The 13,190-nt window shown below is 44.8% G+C and overlaps 1 protein-coding gene across 9 annotated transcripts in view; it reads left to right on the top strand.

The window, feature by feature from the left end:
* The window catches only part of add3a (adducin 3 (gamma) a), a 143,118-nt gene that overhangs the window by 52,178 nt on the left and 77,750 nt on the right, over positions 1-13,190 (top strand). The window contains exon 1 of one of the 9 annotated variants that reach the window (XM_031833109.1): positions 2,154-2,328. The exons of 6 other annotated variants lie outside the window; for them this stretch is intronic. The gene's annotated coding sequence lies outside the window, so the exon portion shown is untranslated. Of the gene's footprint in view, positions 1-2,153; positions 2,329-6,862; positions 7,000-13,190 lie in introns of those variants that run through there. 2 more of the 9 variants (XM_031833076.1, XM_031833120.1) reach the window with 2 other exon arrangements.

Here is a 13,190-nt window from a genome sequence, read left to right as displayed (position 1 = left end):
GCAGCGTGTGCGACCGGGCCTCATAAATACAAGTTAGCGTGGAGACAGTAAGGAGGCCGTCACTCTGATGTGTGTTGTTATTTGATGTAGGCCTTACAGGGCCATTAAGCAGTTGCTACATCCATATTTTGAGGACTTAAAAATGTATGATAGTGAGCTCAAAGTATTTGGAAAATTACAAATGTTTTGTGGTTTTGTCTCTGTACTCCAGCACTTTGGATTTGAAATGATACAGTGACTATGAGGTTAAAGTGCAGACTGACAGCGTTAATTTGAGGGCATTTTCTTCCATATTGGGTAAACCGTCTAGAGATTACAGCACATTTTATTTGTCCCCTGTTTTAGGGGACCAAAAGTATTGGACAAATTCACCTGTGTATTAAAGTAGTAAAACAAAATGTATTTGGTCCGATATTCATAGCATGCAATGACTACATCAAGATTGACACATTTGCTGTTTGTTTTGGTTGCGTTTCAGATTATTTTGTGCTCAATACAAATTAATGATAAATAATGTATTGTCATTTTGCAGTCACTTTTATTGTAAATAAGAATAGACCGTTTCTAAACACTTCTACATTAATGTGGATGTTACTGATTACAGATAATAATCCTGAATGAATCGTGAATAATGAATGAGAAAGTTAGAGGCATAAATATCATACCCCCCCAAAAGAAAAATGTTAACCTCCTGTGTTATTGTAATGGCGAGAGGTTGACATGTCTTGGGGGACTATCTGTAAACATGGTAGCATCCACATCAACGTAGAAGTGTTCAGCGCTGCTCAAGAAATTTCTCCAGCTGTCAACACATTCAAATGAATGTGTGGGAATTTTGGGGAGGTGCGTGTTTGAGCTGTGCGTCCCCCGCGGACTGTTGTCTCTGAACCGCATAGGACAGTGGCTCTGCGTCTGTGGACTCTGAATGACACTTTAGTGCATGTGTTGTAGTAGTCCTCTGATCAGTCGGCCTAGATAATGAGAGTTTAATGGGCTCGTCATGGTAGGAATACGCTTTGAAAGTAGTATGATCGTCTATCAGCTCGTCTGCCATTCTCATGATGTCATGTCGTTCCCGTCGCCTCCTTTTGTCCCGCCGCGGTTAACAAATTGACCAGACTACAGCTGTTTGACAACACTAACCACAACTCACTCATCATTTCACTCTGCGTCAATCCACTTGTGATTTCTGGGCAAAGTGTCTTGTAATTGTGTAGACAAGCTCAATTTGTCTGGACTCTTCTCTCCCCTTATGTCCCTGTTCTATTCACTGTTAGAAATGACGAAGCGTTGACTATATCTGAACACGTTCATCCTCGAGGGAGAAGTGTTTGCAAGCTAATTCCTGAGGGTCCATGGCTTACTCATGCTCGGCCTGGAAGTGTCCCAAATGGCACCCTGTTCCCTATAGAGTGCACTACTTTTGACCAGAACCCATAGCACTTTACAGGGAATTGGGTGCTGTTTCAGATGCAGAACACTACTTCAACTGCTTTAGTGTTATGGGTCCTTCACTGGAACGTTCTTTTGTCAGGGGAAGATTCCTTCGCTCATGAGAATGCTACTTGAGCTACTTGAACCTCAGTCAAGGAGAGTAGTGAATGTTAATAAGGGGAGGGACGGGGGTGTCGGAGGGTTAGAGGGATGGGGTAAGGGAGGGGTCCTCGATTGTCCGCGCTGTTGAAAGCAGCTGTGTGTCTTTTGTGCTCGGCCACTGCTTCATTGTTCAAACCTGCCAACCGGGAGGGAGGGAGGGAGGGTCCAACAAGTGAAAGGGGAGCAAACTATTTTAAAGTGAAAAAATAATGCCCTCTCCCTTTCTACCACAATAATAAGACCATAAGAAGACATTTGAAAAATGAGATAGAGAGAGGGAGAGAACCCTGTGTGCTCTTGCCTTGAGAGAATTCAAATCCATGTCTCTCACCCCTCCCCCTCTCCCCCCTCCATTCAAAGCCTTCCTTCTCCCTGCAAGCTGCATTCCCTCGTAGCCCTGAACAGAGAGCCTACGTTGTGTTCTATTGTTTTCCCCTCTGGAATAAGAAGGGAAGGGCCTGGTTAGAAAGAAAAGGAGAGGAAACGGGAGAACGGATGAGTGCAGCCAATCAATGCAGCAACAGCTCCACTCTTCTGCACACTGCACACTCACTGTCACAATGGGAGAGGCGTGAGTTGGGGAGAGAGGGAGAGGCGTGAGTTGGGGAGAGAGGGAGAGGAAGGTGCGGAAGGAGTAGAGTAATAGTGGACTGCAGGGGGATCCTGACTCATTCACTCTGAAGGGAAGGAAGGAAAGGATTTGTTGCTAATCTTTCCATCTGTCTGTCTCAGGTCAGTAGTACTGTACCATACTTATACATTGTGTGTGTCTCAGGTCAGTAGTACTGTACCATACTTATACATTGTGTGTGTCTCAGGTCAGTAGTACTGGACTATACTTATACATTGTGTGTGTCTCAGGTCAGTAGTACTGGACTATACTTATACATTGTGTCTGTCACAGGTCAGTAGTACTGGACTATACTTATACATTGTGTCTGTCACAGGTCAGTAGTACTGGACTATACTTATACATTGTGTCTGTCTCAGGTCAGTAGTACTGTACCATACTTATACATTGTGTGTGTCTCAGGTCAGTAGTACTGTACCATACTTATACATTGTGTGTGTGTCTGTCACAGGTCAGCAGTACTGTACTATACATTGTGTGTATTCCTCTCTGGTTTGTGTGTGTGTATTCTCAGTCAGACAGGCGATAACAGCAGCTACACCACTAGTGTGTGCCAACAGGAGTGTTCACAGCTCACTGCAGATAGTTTAGGGCCGTCACTAGTTACCACAGCCACAGTCATAATGATGTCTAAACCCCGCCTATTTCTACAATTGATTTTCTTAAAATATTATTTTAAATCTAACATTAACCCTAACCTTAACCACACTGCTAACATTATGCCTAACCTTAACCTTAAATGAAGACCAAAAAGCTCATTTTTGTTTTCATGAATTTTTCCAATAATACAGTTGCTAAGGCAGATAGTGTAGGGATGGTTGCTAAGCCAGATAGTGTAGGGATGGTTGCTAAGCCAGATAGTGTAGGGATGGTTGGAAAGCTTTGATCTGTGCAGTTGAATGAATCAGAGTTTCCTAGTAACAGTTTTGAGATGTGAAATCAGTCAGTGGTGTGTAGGTGCCTGTAAGATGACGTTCTTCTGGGGTATTGAGGATGACTGACATTCTTCTGGGGTATTGAGGATGACTGACGTTCTTCTGGGGTATTGAGGATGACTGACGTTCTTCTGGGGTATTGAGGATGACTGACATTCTTCTGGGGTATTGAGGATGACTGACGTTCTTCTGGGGTATTGAGGATGACTGACGTTCTTCTGGGGTATTGAGGATGACTGACGTGTGTCTGTTGTTGTTGGGATGTTGTCCAAAGTATAAGAAGCTCATATAAAGGAATGCTTTGTATCCCCCCTAAAGAGCAATTATAGACCTGGGAATGAGGTTGATGGGTCTGTTTTACAACAGAGGTGCCGCCCATCCTCAAGTGTCAACGTGCTTAGTGGGTGTGGGTGTGGGTGTGGCCTTGCGGGTAGCTTTGGAGTGTGTGTAAACATCTATGCCAGATTGTTAACACCACATCTATCTGACCTGCATGGCAGAGTTATGCACTAAAGTTAAATCGGCTTAAAAGGTCAAAGTACCAACAGTCTGTCCCAATACACTCACTTCAATCCCTTCCTAAGACACACACACACACACACACAGAGTCCAATGGCGGCGAGCTTTACACCACTCCAGCCGACACTTATCATTGTGCATGGTGATTTTAGGCTTGTGTGTGGCTGCTCGGGCCATGGAAACCCAAAGAAACAGTTATTGTGCTGACGTTGCTTCCAGAGGCTGTTTGGGACTCGGTAGTGAGTGTTGCAACAGGACAGACCATTTTTACATGCTTCAGCACTCTGTGGTCCCGTTCTGTGAGCTTGTGTGGTGTGCTCAATTTTATACACCGGTCAGCGACGGGTGTGGATGAAATAGCCGAATCCACTACTTTGAAGATGTGTTAAAATGTATTTTTTGGGGTTATTATGATGGGAAGTTATTTCAACTGATTCTAGAGGCATGGTCACTTGTTTTGGTGGTAGTAATGAGGTAGATAACTGGAGAGTTGCTCTGTTGAATGATTTATTTACGTCATTATATCCTTATTAAGAGGAGAGGTAGCACTCCGTGTCTGAGACGAGACAACATTGTGAGGCATATCTAGATTTTGTTCATGGTCCAAGAGGATAGAAATAATTTGATTGTCAGTGTGACTGTGGTCTTTTGACAAGCCTATCAAGTTTGAGACCCCATAACAGACAGGCTGTCAAGAGGAATCAGGTGTTCTTGTCAAGTACCTCGATGTCTCGTCTGAAATGACTGAGTTTGATTGGTTTGTTTCTCTGAGACACCTGCACTTCATGACAGTCCTCAGGGTAGAGCATACACACACACACACACACACACACACACACACACACACACGTGTACACAGACATACACCGATCGCTGCCCACCCTTCCCTCAACCCTGCACTCACCACTTGAATGAAAGTGAATGAGTATACCAGAATAGAATATACAGTGGCTTGCGAAAGTATTCACCCCCTTTGGCATTTTTCCTAATTTGTTGCCTTACAACCTGGAATTAAAAATTATTTTGTTGGGGGGTTTGTATCATTTGATTTACACAACATGCCTACCACTGAAGATTCTAAATATTTGTTCTAATGAAACGAGCAAGGAAAAAAAGAAGAAAAAACAGAACTTGAGCGTAACTAGTCACCCCCCCCCCAAGTCAATACTTTGTAGAGACACCTTTTGCAGCAATTACAGCTGCAAGTCTCTTGCGGTATGTCTCTATAAGCTTGGTTCATTTAGCCACTGGAATTTTTGCCCGTTCTTCAAGGCGAATCTGCTCCAGCTCCTTCAAGTTGGATGGGTTCCGCTGGTGTACAGCAAGTCATACCACAGATTCTCAATTGGATTGAGGTCTGGACTTTGACTAGGCCATTCCAAGACATTTAAATGTTTCCCCATAAACCACTTGAGTGTGTCTGTAGCTGTATGCTTAGGATCATTGTCCTGCTGGAAGGTGAACCTCCGTCCCAGTCTCAAATCTCTGGAAGACTGAAACAGGTTTCCCTCAAGAATTTTCCTATATTTAGCGCCATCCTTCAATTCTGACCAGTTTCCCAGTCCCTGCCAATGAAAAACATTGGATGGTGTTATCAGGGTGATGAGAGGTGTTGGGTTTGCGACAGACATAGCGTTAATCTTGATGGCCAAGAAGCTCAATTTTATTCTCATCTGACCAGAGTACCTTCTTCCATATGTTTGGGGAGTCTCCCACATGCCTTTTGGTGAACACTTTAAGCAATGTCTTTTTTCTGGCCACTCTTCCGTAAAGCCCAGCTCTGTGTAGTGTACGGCTTAAAGTGGTCTTATGAACAGATACTCCAATCTCCGCTGTGGAGCTTTGCAGCTCCTTCAGGGTTATCTTTGGTCTCTTTGTTGTCTCTCTGATTAATACCCTCCTTGCCTGGTCTGTGAGTTTTGGTGGGCTGCCCTCTCTTGGCTGGTTTGTTGTGGTGACATATTTTTTCCATTTTTTAAATAATGGTTTTAATGGCGCTCCGTGGGATGTTCAAAGATTCGGATAATTGTTTATAACCCAACCCTGATCTGTACTTTTCCACTGTACTTTGTCCCTGACCTGTTTGGAGAGCTCTTCATGGTGCCGCTTGCTTGGTGGTGCCCCTTGCTTAGTGGTGTTTCAGACTCTGGGACCTTTCAGAACAGGTGTGTGTATATATACTGAGATCATATGACAGATCATGTAACACTTAGATTACACACAGGTGGACTTTATTTAACTAATTATGTGACTTCTGAAGGTAATTGGTTGCACCAGATCTTATTTAGGGGCTTCATAGCAGAGGGGGTGAATACATACGCACCACTTTTCATTTTTTTTTTTTTATTATTATTTTTTTTAAATGAAACGAGTAATTTTTTTTCATTTCACTTGACCAATTTGGACTATTTTGTGTATGTCCATTACATGAAATCCAAATAAAAATCCATTTAAATGACAGGTTGTAATGCAACAAAATAGGAAAAACGCCAAGGGGGATGAATACTTTTGCGAGGCACTGTAACTAAGCCTATTTTATCCCCTAGCAGAGGTAAGCAGTCACCAAACACCATCACTCGACACATTGCTGCCATCTATGCCAGTACAGTACAGGCAGTCTGTCCTTGACAAAGGCAGGTCTGAACAGATACTTCACATTTTAGTTACAGTTCAGGCTACACAGTACAGCTCTTATCAATAGCTAGTAATGGGCAGTTTGGGGATTTTGAGATCAGTGGTGTTGTAAAGCAGGGTTTTGTCGACCCGGTGAAAGATATGTGTTTGGGGTCATGAGAGGTAAAGTGAGTCAAGAGGACACCCCAGACTCTGTTTATGGGTGAGGTCAACATGTCCCTCGGTCATCAGCTCAATGCCAATGCTGCTATATATGAGAAGAGTCCCCTTAATAGCCCAACCAGGACGGTGGTGAGAAGTTACTATGTAATGATTCTGATGTACAGCTAGTGGATAAGAAGCGTGTGTTGGATCTGAACCAAAGCTCTGTGAGGAAAAGCAATGCTGACCTTGGCCTGACCAGAACGGTTTTCAAAAGGGTTGGACAGAGTTCATTCTGGGACTTCCACCTGTGAGGCGGGGTGCGGTCGGTTGACTTGCGGTTAAGGTCACTCAGGAGTAGCCGGGGGTCAGAGGGAAAATTAACCTTGGTTTCCACCCCTGCCAGGAGACTGTAACAAAAACAGCCAGTCCAGACCAGCCCGGCACACCCACTCCTGTGTGTAAATCTAACTGACATCTCACTGAGAGGAGAGAGAGCAAAACCCCTGTTGACTGCATCAGAACCAGACCTGGGTCCAACCAGTATGTACTCTATACTTTCAAATACTATGAGAATTTGCTTTAGCCTGACTTGGAGTGTCAAATGGGTGGGTTATCAAATCAAATTGTATTTGTCACATGCGCCGAATACAACAGGTGTAGTAGACCTTACCGTGAAATGCTTACTGACAAGCCCTTAACCAACAATGCAGTTCAAGAAAGGGTTAATAAAATATTTACTAAATAAACTAAAGGAAAAAAGGAAAAGTAACCCAATAAAATAACGTGGGGCTCTTCCATTGGTTCAAGTGCGCCAGGCAACCTCTATCAAAACCCTGACAAAGTACTTGAAAGTGAACAAATACCATTTAAACCCAGGTCAGTGAAGTCTTTCTGCCAAAGAGAAGCCGTTCCTCCTCCCATCTCAAGTTTCTGACATGGGAACAGTCCGAGATTCCCAGAAACATCTGTAAAAAGGGAACTACCTGTGAGTGAATCAGTCTACGACGTCAACAGAGGAGTATGTCTGACATCAATGGAGGGGGAAATAGAGGATTAGTTGACCAGTCTCAATGGGGACATCGGCTAGTTAATGTACGCGCGCACGCACACACACACCAGGGATATCAGACTTGAAACTAACTCCATTTACTGGCATCAAAACAAACATCACCATAGACACTCACAGCTTTATCATCAAGAATCCACTGTATTCATAACATGTTCCTATACCCACATAACTTTACACTGTATTCATAACATGTTCCTATACCCACATAACCTTCCACTGTATTCATAACATGTTCCTATACCCACATAACCTTCCACTGTATTCATAACATGTTCCTATACCCACATAACTTTCCACTGTATTCATAACATGTTCCTATACCCACATAACCTTCCACTGTATTCATAACATGTTCCTATACCCACATAACCTTCCACTGTATTCATAACATGTTCCTATACCCACATAACCTTCCACTGTATTCATAACATGTTCCTATACCCACATAACTTTCCACTGTATTCATAACATGTTCCTATACCCACATAACCTTCCACTGTATTCATAACATGTTCCTATACCCACATAACTTTCCACTGTATTCATAACATGTTCCTATACCCACATAACCTTCCACTGTATTCACATGTTCCTATACCCACATAACCTTCCACTGTATTCATGTTCCTATACCCACATAACTTTCCACTGTATTCATATGTTCCTATACCCACATAACCTTCCACTGTATTCACATGTTCCTATACCCACATAACCTTCCACTGTATTCACATGTTCCTATACCCACATAACTTTCCAGTGAACAAATATGAGCTATAAGTTGGAATGTGATCCATATCAGGTGTTCTTTTATCCTGGACCAAATACATGTCACCTGTCCAGTTGTCTCCGCCTCTTTAGCCTCTCTGGGCAGATGGAGGGCCCTGGCTGTCCAAATACATGTGGGTTAGTTTAGTGTAGAACTGCTAAAAACTCAATTGAAAATGTGGCGAAGAAAGTTGGGGCTTTGGCCGTCCGGATCTTGACGTAACTTCACCCCCCCCCCCCCCCCCCCCCTTCTCTCCAAATGCTTCCCCAAAACAAACCGGTTACACTGGAGTTGATAGCTTTACATACTAAGAAACACACACACACACACACACACACACTGTATATTGTGGTGTGTGGTTTGTTTTTTCTCGCCTGCAAAATGAAGTACAGCTGACATGGACAGCTGGTAGCTGTGCTGTTGAGTGACATAATCACAGACCAGCCAGCCAGCTGATATAACACACACACACACACACACACACACACACACACACACACACACACACACACACACACACACACACACACATTCGGAGGTACTGTTACATATACCTGGGTGATTCATAACATTAGGGTGGAAGAGTATACCCTTCTCTGGTCCTATGAGCCACCCCTTTCCCTCACTCAATCCCTGTCACACACACACACCCACAAACACATACCCCCCCCCCCCCCCCCCCCCCCCCCACACACACACACACACACACTCCCCTACTCCCTAAAGTAGAAACATAGGGACAGGAAGTTGAAGGGACATTCAGAGCCACCAGGAGAGATACTAGCAGCACAATACTTCACTATCAAGGAACACAATGTTCCCTTCTCTCTGACTCCCTGAGTCTATACATGGGGGTTGATGGGGTCAGTGAGTCTCTCCCTGAGTCTATACATGTGGGTTGATGGGGATCAGTGAGTCTTTTTTTGTAATTTACATTTTAAAACATGATTAAACTACTAAACTTCACGCCCCCACAGTGGGTTGCAAGAAGTCACACATTCAATACATTTGCAGATGACACAACAGTGTCAACGACTCCAGCCAACCTTTTCATAAACTGTTCTCTCTGCTACTGCACGGCAAGCAGTACCAGAGCGCAAAGTCTAGATCCAAGAGGCTTCTAGACAGCTTCTACCCCCAAGCCACAAGACTTCTGAACATCTAGTCAAATGGCTATCCAGACTATTTGTTACACCACTGCTACTCTCTGTTATCATCTATCCATAGTCACTTTAATAACTCTACCTACATGTACATACTACCTCAACTAACCGGTTCCTCCGCACGTTGACTCTGTACCGGCACCCCCCTGTATATAGTCTCCACGTTGACTCTGTACCGGCACCCCCCTGTATATAGTCTCCACGTTGACTCTGTACCGGCACCCCCCCTGTATATAGTCTCCACGTTGACTCTGTACCGGCACCCCCCCCTGTATATAGTCTCCACGTTGACTCTGTACCGGCACCCCCCTGTATATAGTCTCCACGTTGACTCTGTACCGGCACCCCCCTGTATATAGTCTCCACATTGACTCTGTACCAGCACCCCCCTGTATATAGTCTCCACGTTGACTCTGTACCGGCACCCCCCTGTATATAGTCTCCACGTTGACTCTGTACCGGCACCCCCCTGTATATAGTCTCCACATTGACTCTGTACCGGCACCCCCCTGTATATAGTCTCCACATTGACTCTGTACCGGCACCCCCCTGTATATAGCCTCCACGTTGACTCTGTACCGGCACCCCCCTGTATATAGTCTCCACATTGACTCTGTACCGGCACCCCCCTGTATATAGTCTCCACGTTGACTCTGTACCGGCACCCCCCTGTATATAGTCTCCACGTTGACTCTGTACCGGCACCCCCCTGTATATAGTCTCCACGTTGACTCTGTACCGGCACCCCCCTGTATATAGTCTCCACGTTGACTCTGTACCGGCACCCCCCTGTATATAGTCTCCACGTTGACTCTGTACCGGCACCCCCCTGTATATAGTCTCCACGTTGACTCTGTACCGGCACCCCCCTGTATATAGTCTCCACGTTGACTCTGTACCGGCACCCCCCTGTATATAGTCTCCACGTTGACTCTGTACCGGCACCCCCCTGTATATAGTCTCCACATTGACTCTGTACCGGCACCCCCCTGTATATAGTCTCCACGTTGACTCTGTATCGGCACCCCCCTGTATATAGTCTCCACGTTGACTCTGTACCGGCACCCCCCTGTATATAGTCTCCACGTTGACTCTGTACCGGTACCCCCCTGTATATAGTCTCCACGTTGACTCTGTACCGGTACCCCCCCTGTATATAGTCTCCACGTTGACTCTGTACCGGCACCCCCCTGTATATAGTCTCCACATTGACTCTGTACCGGCACCCCCCTGTATATAGTCTCCACGTTGACTCTGTACCGGCACCCCCCTGTATATAGTCTCGCTATTGTTATTTTACTGCAGCTCTTTACTTACTTGTTACTTTTATCTCTTATTCTTATCTGTATTTTTTTTAACTGCATCGTTGGTTATGGGATCATAAGTCAGCGTTTCACTGTAAGGTCTACACCTGTTGTGTTCGGCGCATGTAACTAATAGAGTTTGATTTGATGCATCCTATGACCCATGGTAGTCTCCACCCTGACAGAGAGTATCTTATAACAGTATCATATCCCTGACTCGTGGGCACACTTTGTGGGGGATTTGAGTTGGATACAACTGAAAAATCAGGGAGAGGACATCTAGATTGACGGCAACTGCAAATCTCTCAGCTTGAGGCGATAATGTAACTATTCCCTTCAAGCACAATATTCAAAACTTACGCCCCAAAACCATGAGAGAACTGCCAAGAATAGAAGAGCAAAAAGGAGGCCCAAACAACCTGCTGCAAGGTCCTTTTTATTGCTTTTCAAGGGACCAGTTTAACAAATATCTGAGAACATCTGAGTCAATTTCAGGGTTTGAAAGGATTGCATTAGAGATGCCGTCACTGTGGCAGCGAACGCCATGGAAACCGGATACGTATGACTGATTTACGATTGGCCTAGAGACAGAGTAGGCGGCCAATCCGCATTTTTCTGAGTCCAAATAGCACCACGTAATCTAGCCAAACAAGACATTGAGCTAAAACTATAAATTCTACGACAAGCTTCTCAACAGTGGCCACTTTTCAACACTTTATCAGGCGAATCATGTCTGAGCTGATCTTGTATTAGAGCTGGGCCATATAGACAACAACCCATATAAATTGCCTGTATTGATGCGATAACAGTAAAGTTCATAATGTGAATGTGCACCACAGTTTTCTGTTGTATTGTTCTTTAAACGACTAATTCTGGTTTGTAACCATCAATTGTCCCATTAACCATCACCTATAATATTAGCAAACGTCTTACATTTCAAACTTCACATTCTAGTGTAGGCTACTTATCCTTAATGAAGGATATTAGCAAAATGCCAGGGGTAAGTGATGGGAATGAGCGATGTCTGAAGCCTGTAGACATGGCCACGTCTGGATGGGTGTGCTGTTCTGCTGTGACTGAGACACAGTGGTTATGGGAAGGAGACTAGGGGGCCTTGTTGTTGATGAGCACCTACCCACTTTAGTTGCAGTACATCGACAAGCCTGGAAGAACATGGGAGGTGTGTGTGTGTGTGTGTGTGTGTGTGTGTGAGAGAGAGGTTGTGGAGTGGGTGGGCAGTGATGGGAGAGGATACAGGAAGAAGGATATTACTTTACTCTGGTCCTGGCCTTGTGAGTTCCTGGATAACAATGGATATTCCATTTCCACATCTGTACACACACACACACACATACACACTGGGGACCTCTGGGAATCCAGAACCCAGACCCAAAAATTTTTGGGAGTCAGAAAATGATGACCTCACCAGGGCTTGGAGTGATGTCATGGTTTATATTGACTCTACCTCTCAGAGCTGGTGAACATATGCTGGGGAAGGCCTGCTCATTTCCTCCTCTTTCTCTCTCTCTCCCTCTCTCTCTCTCTCTGCCTCTTTCTGCCTCTCACTACCTTTCTTTCTCTGTATCGCTTGTCCTCTCTCTTTCTCCCCCTCTTGCTACCTCTCTGATGCTCCCCTCATTCTGTGTCTGTCTCTCTCTCTCTCTCTCTCTCTCTCTCTCTCTCTCTTTCTGCCTCTCTTGCTACCTCTCTGCCTCTCTTGCTACCTCTCTGATGCTCCCCTCATTCTGTGTCTGTCTGTCTGTCTCTCTCCTCTCTCTCTCTCTCTCTCTCTCTCTCTCTCTCTCTCTCTCTCTCTCTCTCTCTCTCTTTCTGCCTCTCTTGCTACCTCTCTCTCTCTCTCTCTTTCTGCCTCTCTTGCTACCTCTCTCTCTCTCTTTCTGCCTCTCTTGCTACCTCTCTCTCTCTCTTGCTACCTCTCTGATGCTCCCCTCATTCTGTGTCTCTCTGTCTCTGTCTCTGTCTGTCTCTCCGAGACTATTAACTAAAACCTGGAACTCATGTATGATGTGTGAAGTCATACTGGGTTTCTTCCCTTTATAAGTCAAGGGTCACACGCCTCGTATCATGGGAATCTCATCAGGGCGGAACCACACAGATCTCAATGCTGGAACTTAAATATTTGAATGTGGTTAAAATGGTTGAGAGTTCAGTCGTATGGATCAAGGGATGGATAGGGAATTCGAAGAGGGATCAAGAATTTGATATCAACTACTAGGGAATCTTCTGTTGCTGTCGCCAATTCAACTCAAATCCTCAACCCATAACTTATGCTGGGGCTGCACATCTGTTGAGACTGCTGGAGTGATTGTCTCCCTGGGATTGAGATGGTCCTGTTTTACTGTTTTCTGGAGTGTTTGGAGTGCTCCTGTTTTCATATCAGATCTCTGAGGAAATGAAGATGAGGT

The sequence above is a fragment of the Oncorhynchus kisutch genome, linkage group LG1 (genome assembly GCF_002021735.2).
Source record: "Oncorhynchus kisutch isolate 150728-3 linkage group LG1, Okis_V2, whole genome shotgun sequence".
NCBI classification, from domain to species: Eukaryota; Metazoa; Chordata; class Actinopteri; order Salmoniformes; family Salmonidae; genus Oncorhynchus; species Oncorhynchus kisutch.
This window is presented reverse-complemented; position numbering and strand designations above follow the sequence as displayed.